At 38.6% G+C, this 13,858-nt stretch overlaps 1 protein-coding gene across 10 annotated transcripts in view; it reads right to left on the reverse strand.

Annotated features, from left to right (window-relative positions):
* enc (encore) overlaps positions 1-12,616 on the reverse strand; it is a 292,147-nt gene extending 279,531 nt beyond the window's left edge. For 3 of the 10 annotated variants that reach the window (XM_067117571.1, XM_067117462.1, XM_067117624.1), the window contains exon 1: positions 12,438-12,573. The gene's annotated coding sequence lies outside the window, so the exon portion shown is untranslated. Of the gene's footprint in view, positions 1-12,437 lie in introns of all 10 variants that reach the window. The other 7 variants (XM_067117593.1, XM_067117512.1, XM_067117547.1 and 4 more) reach the window with 5 other exon arrangements.
* Positions 12,617-13,858: the final 1,242 nt, after the last annotated feature.

A 13,858-nucleotide genomic window follows, 5' to 3' on the forward strand; every position in this document is an offset into this window, starting at 1 on the left:
TAGACCAAAGAATGAAAGACAGTCTACAGAGCAAAGAATGAAAGACAGTCTAGAGACCAAAGAATGAAAGACAGTCTAGAGAGCAAAGAATGAAAGGCAGTCTAGAGACCAAAGAATGAAAGACAGTCTAGAGAGCAAAGAATGAAAGACAGTCTAGAGACCAAAGAATGAAAGACAATCTACAGAGCAAAGAATGAAAGACAGTCTACAGAGCAAAGAATGAAAGTTAAGTATACTTTATTGCCAGTCTAGAGACCAAAAAATGAAGGGCAATCTACAGAGCAAAGAATGAAAGACAGCATACAGAGCAAAGAATGAAAGACAGTCAAGAGAGCAAAGAATGAAAGACAGTCTACAGAGAAAAGAATGAAAGACACTCTGTAGAGCAAAGAATGAAATACAGTCTAGAGAGCAAAGAATGAAAGACAGTCTACAGAGCAAAGGATGAAAGACACTCTATAGAGCAAAGAATGAAATACAGTCTAGAGAACAAAGAATGAAAGACAGTCTACAGAGCAAAGGATGAAAGACACTCTGTAGAGCAAAGAATGAAATACAGTCTACAGGTCAAAGAACGAAAGACAGTCTGAAGAGCAAAGAATGAAAGAGTCTACAGAGCAAAGAATGAAAGACATTCTGGAGAACAAAGAATGAAAGAGTCTTGCGAACAAAGAATGAAAGACAGTATGAAGAGCAAAGAATGAAAGACAGTCGAGAGACCAAAGAATGAAAGACAGTCTAGAGAGCAAAGAATGAAAGACAGTCTAGAGGCAAAGAATGAAAGACAGTCTAGAGACCAAAGAATGAAAGATAGTCTAGAGAGCAAAGAATGAAAGACAGTCTAGAGACAAAGAATGAAAGACAGTCTACAGAGCAAAGAATGAAAGACATTCTGGAGAGCAAAGAATTAAATACAGTCTACAGAGCAAAGAATGAAAGACATTCTGGAGAGCAAAGAATTAAATACAGTCTAGAGAGCAAAGAATGAAAGACAGTCTTGAGACAAAGAATGAAAGACAGTCTAGAGAGCAAAGAATGAAAGACAGTCTAGAGAGCAAAGAATGAAAGACAGTCTAGAGAGCAAAGAATGAAAGACAGTCTAGAGACAAAGAATGAAAGACAGTCTACAGAGCAAAGAATGAATGACATTCTGGAGAGCAAAGAATGAAATACAGTCTAGAGAGCAAAAAATGAAAGAAAGTCTACAGAGCAAAGAATGAAAGGCAGTCTAGAAAGCAAAGAATGAAAGACAGTCTAGAGAGCAAAGAATGAAAGACAGTCTAGAGAGCAAAGAATGAAAGACAGTCTGGAGAGCAAAGAATGAAAGACAGTCTGGAGAGCAAAGAATGAAAGACAGTCTGGACAGCGGCATTCCATATGTCAGTCAGCTGCATTACGATTAAGTTTGCAAGCGATGACTCATCGACATTAAAACGCATCCACAGGTGGTTGATACAGAACAGTTTATTACATAACCAAACGCTCAAACGCAAACGCTTAATGTTCGTAATTATTTTCCTACCTCCAATAAATTAACGGCCAAAAAGAGGGCACTAAAACAGCGATAATATTAACAAGAGTAACATTAGTATTAATAGAAACTACAGTGTTCTTTTAACAGTCCGTTATCATGTTAAAATGGACTTTTCGCTCTCTTTGTGTCGAATCTGTGGTGGAAGGTAAACTCAAGCACTTGGACATCATTTTTAAGAGATTTTTCTCATAATCATGGGCTATCTGAACCCTTTTACAACGCCGTCTACAATAAACAATTACTTAAACAGCTATTTCAATTCACATTACAGCAATACTCCGACTTATATTTATATATTAAACGAGTTTCATCTCACAATTTACTAAAGAAAATGTACAGTACTGCATCTAAAGGTGTTGCCAGAGTGGGGGGAAAGTTACCCTTCCTGCCTTAATTACGGGAAGGAGAAATATAAATCATGATCATTATAAAAGTAGTGTAACTAATTATCATACTCAAAATATCAAAAACATAAACCGGCAGGGCAGTGCTTGTCCTACAGTTAAACCTCAAAGCATCAGCAGTGACTCGAGAAACACCTGAAGATCATTCCACTTTGTCATCAAACAAGTCGCGAAGTCCCGAGGTTTAAGTCATCTGCGTCCGCGGATTCGGCGCTGACCTTTCCAAAGCGTTTCCGTAGAGTAAAATCGATATTGCATAAACCATCACTGGTGTCACTTATCCTCCTGAACTTTACATTTCGCCAAATACCACGGAAGAGACGTCTGGCGTTCGCGTACACTTCCGGATCTTTAAAGTTACGGCCTTTGTTAACATCCGGATGAAATCGCGAGCTTTCGACCGTAACAGAAGACCTCGTTTTAATCGAAGTTATTTCATATAAAGATATCGTATATCTTATATATTTTTGTCCACACAAAATAAAACGTACACAAAATGACAGACGGTACTTGAGTATGTATACGTATCACGATGAATGTATGTTCAGGTGATGATGGAATGAATCGCGTCAGCAGGAAGACAGGAAGGTAACATTTGCAGAAGGAAAGTACTAAATAAATCAAAACCTCTACAACGCCGGAAAGCCATCCAATAAACTGTCACCTGAAGACAGTATAATCAATATGAATCTGAATCAACTGACGGGCTAAAATATACAAACAATATGAACAGCTCCATGTTCCATTAGTCGCTTCACGTTCAACACGGGCATCGATACACCATCTTAGATAACGAATAATACATACAATCTCGATGAAATCTACTTTAATTATGAGTTACACAATTCAGTTATTAAATGACAACAGAATAAATATTGACCTTGATTCTTGGTCCTCTGACGCGTCGCGATTCCATGCTGTCTGGAGTAAACATCCCATTTGAAAAGCTCAACTTGGCACAGTCAAACCAACATTAATAAAAAGCAGATAAATACATATCGCACAGACACTTCCTTTCCAATGAAGCTCAGACAGCTACGCATGCTGAGCAGCCACCACAGGCCCTAAAGGGTAGTTATCAAAGGTATAAAAAGTAGTTGTAGAGGAACACCATTTACTTCTGACTTCATGAGGTAATCAAGCGTGTAGGTCATCCAGCGCAGGTGATCACTTTCTGTCATGTGCAGGAGTCAGGTATTGAGATGAGGAGTCAAGGATACATAGATCACCTTCATCTCTTGCTACTTGGCACTGCTTAAAGTTCTTTCATAACTAAGGACTTTAAGCAATGCCACTCAAGTAGCAAGAGGTAAAGGTAATCTGCGTATCCTTGACTCCTCAACTCAATACCCGACTCCTGCACATGATAAAAAGCGGTCCCCTCCGCTGGATGACCAATACACCCACTTGTTTACCACAGGAATCCAGAAATAAATAGTGTTCTGTACAACTAATTTTTATACCTCCCAAACATGACAAACAGACACCAACATTTGGGCATTAGAGGTCAGGTCTTGTTCATACAGCAGTACAAAGCGCGCACTTGGCACAGAAGCACCTCACCTCAATCACTACAACTAAGTCCCACATGGGTGGGTGGAGAAACTCTGATATCTAGGGTCAGGAACTGATGAAATCTGAGGTTTTGACATATGGTAAAAAAAAAAATTTTAAAAGAGAGCATATCTCATCCTCTGAATGCTGGACTTGGTGCAACAGACACTGCTTGAAAAAGCAATGCTTGTGGCTGTGTTATGTGTGTAATGTGCAAGCCATTTGCTTGGTTATTTAGGAAGATCCCTTATCCATGAAGTCACGCCTGAGGGAGGCTGTTCATCAGTCCGCAAACTGAAAAGGCTACCTGCAGGGGCAACCCTCCGCATCCTCGGACATATAATACCTTTTCTGACATACTAAAAGAAGAATTGGCTTAGAAGAACAGCTGGAGGAGAAGGAATTCTCTGGGTTTCAGATAAAAGAATCCACCCCTTCCATCACAAGTGAGAACCAAGAGAGTCAGGACAAGGGCATCAACTCTAGGGCAAACTTTAGGGTCATCTCAAATGAGCCCACTGTTCTTACAAAAATGCTTATCTAATGCATTCTGCTGCAGGTCACAGGAAGCAAACCCCTCCAGCCTAAGTGAGTCAGCAACAGACTCACGTTGCTCCTAAGGTAAAGTATGCTTAGAGACCAGAGAGAAGGACAACAACCCTGTGTCAGAGGACAGGGAATCAGACCAGGGCACACTCACACGCAAGGTCATCATGCCACCATGACTGAGCTGGAGACCAAGACTGGTACAGTGCAAACTGAAATGTGGCAGGTCCAGGCAAGACAGGACCTGAAACAAGCACAAGTGGTCAGTCATAACATGTACCCTTCTGCCATACTTCTGGGGCCTCTGACACAGCAAGTAGTCTGGAAGGACTTTCTGCCCTCCCTGCAATCTGGGGTTCAGGAAGAGGTAAAGAGGGTGAATAAGACTAAATAACAGAAGAGATTGTGAACAGACTGTCCTGGTGGAATAGAATACATACAATTTAGGCCAAGAGCTGGGACCTTTAAGGCCATTCAGTACTGAAACAAAAATTACCAGTAAAAAGGTTTTAAAGGTGTAACAGGAGGAAAACCTTTCTGTTGCATTGCTGGGACCTTTGAGGCCATCAGCTCTGAAATAGAAATTATCGGTAAAAAGGTTTTGAAGGTGTAACGGGAGGAAAACCTTTCTGTTGCATTATGAAACAATTGTTGGGAGAGGGTGGAAAATAAGATGGAAGAAAGAGAATATGAAAAGATGCACGGTAAAAAGGAATAAAAGGGGCTGCAGCTAGGGGCCGAAGGGATGCTGCAAAGAACCTTAAGTAATTCCTACAGTGCATCACATGAGGTGCACTGGCACTACCCCCCAACAGGGGATTGTTCTTGATGGGATGATCCAAGAGTCAAACCAGCAAAATCAGCAGTAAGATAGGTCCACAGCAGAGTCAGGGACCAAAGAGGCAGCAGAAACAGCACAGCAGTACAAACAGGAGCGCTGGCTGAAGCTAAATGTCATAAAAGGCAGCAAATAAGGGCTCTCGTGTCGACCAGAGATAAAGACAGTGTACAGCTTAAAGAAAAATTAATTCAAGGTTAGCCACCACAGAGCAGCAGTGGAGACATATTGGCATGGCACTAACCTGAGAAAAAGTGAGGATACATACATGTGATTTGGTGGGTCTACCCCCAACTAAACCATACACACCTTTATTTACTGTCTTACCCCATTTGCATCAAAGATACTCCTATAGAAAGGATGTGTTTGTAACCTCAGCATAATATAGTGGAAATCAAAAACAGGTCAGTATCAATTCATCATCAATATCATCAATCTCAATGTTATTTTTGGAAGCCTCTCATCCGACTTCATTTGGTCCATCTGGTAGGGCTGATTTATTCAACAATTACAATTATAATTTTCTTGAATAACTTGCTACTGTGTAATAACTTTTTGAATATACAGCACAGTATGTCTTCAGATTTTTCTTACATTATTTTAGGTTTCATATTATTTTTAATAGGGACACCTAATCACATGTTATGAGTACCAGGTATTCAAGGGTTCATTTTCCACATCTCTGTTAAATCTTGCCTCCTTTTATTCTGTATCTGCCCAAGCTCCAAGCATATGCATTACTGTCTATGCATATCCAGCTTTGTATTAATGTATGAAATACAGGGAGGTAATCCACCATTTCAAGTAATCCGCATAAGCTAAGGATAATTATCAAGGATAATCAAGAGTACACTGTAGATTGAGAACCCTGAGAAACTTAATTAGCAAAACAGGAAAACAGTATTGAAACTGCAAGAGTAATTTGGTTATCTATCCAAGGACAAATTCAATGAATTTAAAAAATAAAATGACCTGGTCCCAGAATTGGAATATACTATTATAAAATTTAGGCCAAAGGCCAAGTGCTGGGACCTGTGAGGTCATTCAAGCCTGAAAGAGAAATTGGAAGCAGAGTAACTTTTAAAGACGTAACAAGAAGAAGGCCTCGCAGTTGCACTATGAAACAATTTTTAAGAGAGGGTGGAAAGTAAGATGGAAGAAAGATATACAATAAAACGAATGAAAGGGGTTGCAGCCAGGGGCCAAAAGAACACTGCAAAGAACTTAAAAAACGCCTACAGTGCAGCACGTAAGCTGCACTGACGGCACTACCCCTCTACGGGGGAAATAAGACAAAGGTACAGCAATACAGATGAGTATTATTAGACTCTCCAAACATGCAAAAAAATACCTGCAAGTTTCCTCTTGTGCAGTGACAGGCATGGCAAAGATATGGAAGTTTAAAGAAATAGTCAATACAGATCTGGTGACGCGATGTGTATGCTTATTATGGACATTAATCATCTAAAGGAATATGCCTAGTTTTACTATAGTACCGTAATATAAGAAATACAGTATTAATATATATATTTAGAGTTGGTTTTATCTTTGGTGTGCTATACTGAAGAATTTGGCTGTGATGAAATGAGTTTGTGCATAGTTCAGTTTTGTAATAACAACTGCTTAAGACACTTTCCAGAATATTCAGTTTGAGCACTGCTGTTTGAAAACAATCCCTATTTGCCAAATGTGATGACTGCTCAGGCCCAAGAATAGGAGGAATTTCCAGCAAATGGAACTCATGGGGAATCATAACAACCTCCCTCAACAAGAAAGAGAAATAAAAGTCCTCTGCCCAAGATCTGAATGAAGTTTCAATTTAGAGCTTATGCCTTCTGCAAGATTCCTGAGAAAACTGATGAAGTTGGGATACTAACCACAGTCCTGTTTTTGTGTGGCATCACTGAGTAATATCTACGGCTAAGGCCTGTTCAATGCCGAAAAAGGCAAATGAGTCTACAAACACAATGCTGGAAGATTCAACTGGTGATGAAGAACAAAAAGAGGGCTTGGCAGCCATGGCTAAAGGTGGAATTGCCTTAGGTACTTGTGGTAAAAGGACTCGCCAATATGGTGCGGTGATATATTACGTCAAAACATCGCAACATGGAATAAAACAGTTGGCACTGCCTAATAGATTAGGTGCAAGGCAATCTAAGGCAGCAAGACACTACTAATCACCAAGCAGTTTCACTGATACTGTCCTTGATGCGAGGACAACAGTACAGACTGACATAATAAATTTCAGAAAAACATGGGAACTGGATTGAAGCTAAAAGGGATATCCAGAAGAAGAGTGGCAACAAGATGACATCCTAATTAGCAAAATGTCAAACTGCAGAGGGGTCCAGTATCAGGAGGAGATCTGGATAAACTGCATCAGCATAGAAAATTATACAACGTAAAGATAGTGCTGCTTCCATTAGACCTGCACCAAGAGGCTAGCTGTGTGAAACTGAGGAGCTCAGTAATTTGGGGAAATCTGACCGAAAACACCTCAAGGAAAGCTATGTGGGCATCTCAACCACATGGGTGCAAAGCAACAAAATCAGCAAAACATCACAAACGAACACACAATCAGAACCACAGCTCTAAATATACCATTGGTCATCATTGCAAAACAGAGAACATAAATACAACACACACATTAAGTTGGTTTTTCTTCAAGAGCAGTCTACTGACAGAATGTAATGTATCTAGAGCATTTATAAACTGCCAATGTTCTTACAATATTACGCAAACTGAGGCAATGTCTATGCAACTCAGTGGAGTTGTGCAGCATTTTTTTGACAGCCCACTGACAGCTTAATCGCATATCTAAAGAGTGCTGGAGGTACTAAGTTTGCCTGACTCCACCTCCGTTCTTTGCAATGGAAAAATGAACTTGGTTGTGCTGGGACAAGTCATGTACATGATTTCTTGCACCACAGAACAATGAATTTTAAAGAAAAATTACTTGCTTGAAGAACTTAAAGTTTCACTTTCAGTTAAGTTGGATTCTACAATCGGCAGAGAAACAGCCAGACTGTGTTGGATGAAATATAATGCAGTGAAAAATTTGATTTATCATAGTCAGGGTAGCTAGGAAGAAATAATGAACAATGAAGAACATGCAATTTCACACAACTCACTGGCTGAATAAATCAGGCAGTCAAATCATTGCACTGCCTAACCACAAAGTCATCAGAATGGGTAAGAAGATTTTACATACATTAAAACACTAGACAGCAAAACCCTTTTGATGGATGCAAACAGAATGAACATCAAAACCTTTGTGGGCAATAAGTGAGGTTAAAGCTCAATAAAACATGTGTCTGAATGCAGCATTCAAACAACTGATACAGTTTGGGTATTGGAAAATTCATCTAATCTAAGCCCTGCTACCAAAGAGTAAATCCTCTTGGGCTGAAGAACAGAACACTGTACTACAAAATTATGGACACAAATAATTTTAAATTTTCATGATTTTGTAAAATACTGAACTTTGACATTTTCTGCTTAATGGATTACAATACTGCAAACATCTGATGTGCAGTTTTATGGTATAGTCTCTCCAAATTGTACCACATTTAGGTGCCTGGTAATCTTAGCTTTTCTGTAATTGTAAAATGTTTGTCAGAAACAGGTGTAAAAGTTTGTGAACATATTAAACACATGGGTAAAGTTTTGACAAGTTCCCTATTGTGAATGCATATCATCTCTGTGATTCATTTATTAGTGTCCATGTACAGCTCAGTTAACTTATGATCATATGGGCTGTCAGTACCAGCTAAAACACTGTATCCTTCACTATATCTGATAATCAAGAGCATCTTTATGTTGCATATGTACAGTACCTTTGAATATATTCAGTATATTCAGGAACCTATATAATGTCAGTAGCTTCAGCATACCCATTGAAATCACTTGTAGAGAAGTACTTGAGGTTTAGATGCATGTAAAAACATACTTCTGTATTTTCATGCAACCTTCAATATCCTACAGTAAATAATTTTCTGTATACAGCAAAATCCTTGAAAGGCTCTATGTATGCACTGCAAATGTAGGGTATTTAACCTCAAAATATTATAATTACAATTTTTCCAAGCTCATCTTAATAGAATTCAAATACAGCCAAGTTGTATTTTTACCTCCCCCCCCCCCTTCCAAATCAAAAACCTCCCATCCAACATACAAGGAAGGTGGCTAGGAAATAAGAACGGGTAGAGAACCTAAAGAATGCAGAATGGAAGGTTTTCGTGCTCAACTTTCAAACATGATTAGCTAAAGTTTGATGATAAACTTTTACATACAGATGATAAAAAACTGACTTAGGTAACATGCAAAACTGACTATTATCATTAGGCAATGTGGACATGTGAACTTACAGGTAACTTTCTTGATTAAGGCAAAAAGCAAATAAATAAATAAATAAATAAATAATGGAATGAACAGATTCATAAGGACACAGCAGATTTTGATATCAATCTGGTAGAGGAGTGGCTTCTTATCATTAGAAGTTTGACCATATGTGGTGACTAAAATGTTTCCCTGTCTCAATTAAGTAAGAAATGAGTGATTGCAACAAATCTACCACAATAACAATCTGACCCTAATGTACTCCAGGAGGTTATCACCTACCTGGGGTTAAGAACTTCAGCCCTTGATGCTGAATGCCATAAACACACATGACATATGCATGGGAAGCAAAACAGTCCAAAACTGCTAAAGAAACCTGGAAAACTGTACATACAACTGTGGCAGAGTCTAATCATGCCATAAAAAAATGAACTCAACCCTCAAAATTTCACCACTGGTGTGTGGGGCGCCTGCAAATCACTATAAAAACATATTTACCACAAATACTTGGTGACAATCATTGCAAAGTCTTCCGAGTAGCCGATAATGTCACATTCCAGTAGCCAGCTATTGTATGCATCTGATCTCTTGAGAGAGAAAAAAGCAACAAAACTCTACATTTAGGATATGCTAATTGCGTGATTAGATCAAAAGGTACTAAGAGTGAATTCGTTCTTTACTGTCCAGTATAGGAAAATGTCAATTTAGTTTTGGGCATCAGTCTAATAAATTACTTACACCATCAAACATAAATTAAGAAACTAATAGCATTGCACTAATTGCTAAATAATATGGCATAATGAATGAGTGATCATGAACGTAACACTATTAAATTTCCTATTTATTTAGATTTAGTTCATACCTTTGCTGAATCTCTTTTCTGCACTGACAGTAACCTGCATGTGAAGATGAGGATCATGTAATGGTGGAGGGGAGATTTTGGAGGACACAGAACATGTCTATTAAGGGCTGTCAGGCTGATTTAGCCAAAAATGACATAACCTAGTCTATGCCTATACCTCACATGAACCTAGGAACATGGAACACCAAACTGCAATATAACCAGTGGTAAAATTTAATTGTAAAACCTATACTGTACTTCGTTACGACGAAAAGAGATTTCCCAATCATATATAAGATGGGAATTCTAAAATTTGAGATAGACTGACTGGCAAGTAAAGGAACAAACCAAAACCAACCCTGCCTAATCCACACTTAGAATTACAGCATACTTTATCCGAACTATAAATAAAATTAACATAAACGATCTCAAGTCTTGCTATCCCCCTCTTCTAAACTAGGCCAGAAACAACAAGAAGTCTTAGGTGCTTATAGCATTTGCACCTGGCTTCTTTTCTTTAGTTTTATCAAGGAGTTTATGACCCATGTTTTAACATAACAGTTAAGTTAACTTTTGCCAATAAAAAACTTCATAATTTCTCAGGGTGAAGCTCCTGGATGTGTTTGGAGTCTCAGATAGGGCTAACTGAAGTTTTATGAGGGGAAACATAAGTTAAATAATCTTATGGAGTTTAATCTAACATAAGTTAAATAATCTTATGGAGTTTTAATCCAAGTTTTATGTAGGAACAAAGAAATTGTGAAAAAGCTTCAACCTAAATTTTAAGTGGAAATGAAAATAAATTAAACAACTGTAACCAAAAAAGTTCTATTAATTTAATTCAATACCAACTACACTCATCGCATTCCCTCTTACACACGACTCATCCCTGCCACCAACATGAAAAATCCAGGCCTCATGTTACAAAAGAATGACAACTTATTCAGTCTGTCTGAGTACCACCAATCCAAGAGTCTATTTGCAACCTGTGAAAACCATGCGGTACATTGACAATGATCAGTATGCCTCACTTACTAATTACTTGATGACATATTTGAGTATAAGGTCAATACCAAAAACTTACAATAAAAACAAACTCATTTAGTATGTTGGAGGAGGAGGGGGCCACCCTATCAGTCAGGTATGTCACAGCATCCTATATTAGGTTAAGTTAAGTTATGATGCATCCCTGAATTTCAATCAGCAATATGTGGAGTCTAGGTTAGGTTAGGCTAGAAGGGGAAGAGCTCCCTTCCTCCCATCTGGATAGGACCTGGTGCTTTAACTATGGATAAGTTAGGATGTATAACTGTGACTACCCTTGCCACAACTACATGCTTTGTAATTCTTTAAAATTTTGTTATTCCTCTTTACCCATACCCCATGGCTTATTATTCCTTCAACTTATTTAGTGATTTATGTAATTTCTACCCTTTTTGTTGGTGACTCATTTCTAGTTCGCCCCACTCTACAACCATTACTTCTGACAGGAATTCCCCACGATAGTTTATAAGCTAATGAGAAGAGAAAGAGCAAAAATGACTGGTTTGGAACAATAAATTAGTAAAAAATTAATAAAACATAAATTACATACACGGAAAAAGATATACAGTAGTTCAAGTCCTTTGTGAGAAATTTATTTATTATGCACCCAAACCTACTTGGATGAGAACTATGAGAAGGAAGGCAGTGGATGAGTGCAGATTTGTTGAGCTAAAGCATAAGAACAGCATGAGTGGCGGAATTTCATGGAGGCCTCTTGCGCCATGATGATGCTTATGACGATGACGATGATTACATTGGCAAAATTGTAGGATGGTTGCCCATCCCACACGAGAGAAACCGTACCACTCACCTAACCTAAACGACAAAAGCAATGCACTTTACAACGTACAGTGCTCTGATTCAGGTTATGTTAATGGGGTCCTGGATGACTAAATCCCCCCAGTTAGGTTACGATCTGTAGCCTTAAGTAAGGTTAGGTGATGACCAATTTTTTTTAATGATTCATTCTTGTCAGAATAAGGTTTTACTGTTCATACGACATGAGGACCCGACATATTCTGCAGTTTTATCACTGCATTCTACCGTGAGGCCAGAACGAGGCCTACCGAGGGCTAAGACAGCCCAACTAACTACGGTAAATGCAATAAGCTACAGCCCTATCAAACCAACAGGTTTGCCCACCCCTTCATTTTTAAAACACACTCCTGCCAATATTTCAAGGACAAACCAAAGAATTATTCACTGAAAGACCCCTCAATAAGAAATTTCGCCCTGCCAACGGTAGGCCAGTCCAGAGTGTCCCCGAGTGGCGAGGCCAAACCCATTTTGCAACAGAACCCGCCGACCGTCATTTTAACGCCATTTCTTCGCACGTACCTGGATTTACTCGAGGAAGAGGACTTTTCCGATGCGATGGAAGACCAAAACTCAAAGGAAATGTGGCTAAAATACTGTAACACACAATCAATACTAGAACAACAACAAACAGACGATAAATCGGCCGATCTTTGCAGAAGCGTTCACGGCTCCTATTGGCTGGTCGAGCCCTCATTACTAAATCGGCCAATCAGCTGTTGCGTTCGTTCTGTGTTTACATTCACTCGTTTTCTATGAATGGAAAGGGGTTTCATTTTCTATGAATACCCCAAATTTTAAGGGATGACTTGGTCAAATTAGCTAGCATGTCATAGGTGTTTAATATATACTGGGAACTTCTCAGGACTTCTCATAATGGAACCGTAATAACGGGATAAGTATTATTTTTTATTTTCCATTTGAATTTCATTGTAACATCAGTTCTTTCTCTCCAATTTGGAATAGGAGAGAAGGCTGTACATTTAGTAAACAAGTTAGTGATCTGTGAAGAGGCATACTCCCCTGAGCAATAGAGAACATCACATATCTAAAATACTTATGCTTGATTACAGTATGCTAATTTTTCCCGCGTACAGTAACGAAAATCATACTGTCAAAGGCAGCATACATATTTATCCTAGTAGATTTTTTTTTTTTTTTACCTCACACCACTTCTTGCATGCAACCAACAGAAACCAATTTTGCCAAGCTTTCTAGCTTGCTGTGGGACAACGAAAGCCTATGGATCCTCATAACGGTTAAATAATCCACTATCAAATTTAAATAAATGAAACTCAAGTGTACCTTTTATATGAAAGACCAACGGTCGTGTAGGATGTCTGATTGCAATTTTGTCAGAGATCTAGAAAACAGCCTAGGAGTTTTGGGCGACTAAAAACTAAAATATTTAAGATCTCAAAATAGAAGGGAAAATTACAAAAGGAAGTAGACAAGGCCTACATGTAGAGATTCACATACAAATTATTAAACAATAGAAGGCGAGGCTGGAGACGGGTATAGTAAAGAAGTCTGCTCGTTCTTCAAGATAAAATGTTGGGGTCACTCTGATTAGGGAGGACTTAACATGGAGAATGGAAAAAGTACCCTTAGATTTTACTCCTTGTACCCCGTCTCCCTTACATGCACTCAAAGATTTGACGTTGATCACAGCTATTGCAGAGACAATACTAACAAGCACTACACAAGGTTCAGTATCTTGAAACATGACAGCACAGGATGCCTCCCCAAAAAAAATATCATTCTGCTTCATGCATACTGGAAGTTATCATTCCACTAGCGAGTGAGATCCATTGTATAAAGAAAGTAGATCTGTTTAAGTAGATGTAGACTAAAATTGCCTTGAATAATTATACAAGTTGCCTGAGAAAGAAGAATCAGCTAAACCCAGCAAGAAAAAAGAGCGAATAGGCCTATTAAGTCTC

The sequence above is a fragment of the Macrobrachium rosenbergii genome, chromosome 2 (genome assembly GCF_040412425.1).
Source record: "Macrobrachium rosenbergii isolate ZJJX-2024 chromosome 2, ASM4041242v1, whole genome shotgun sequence".
In the NCBI taxonomy this organism is placed as follows: domain Eukaryota; kingdom Metazoa; phylum Arthropoda; class Malacostraca; order Decapoda; family Palaemonidae; genus Macrobrachium; species Macrobrachium rosenbergii.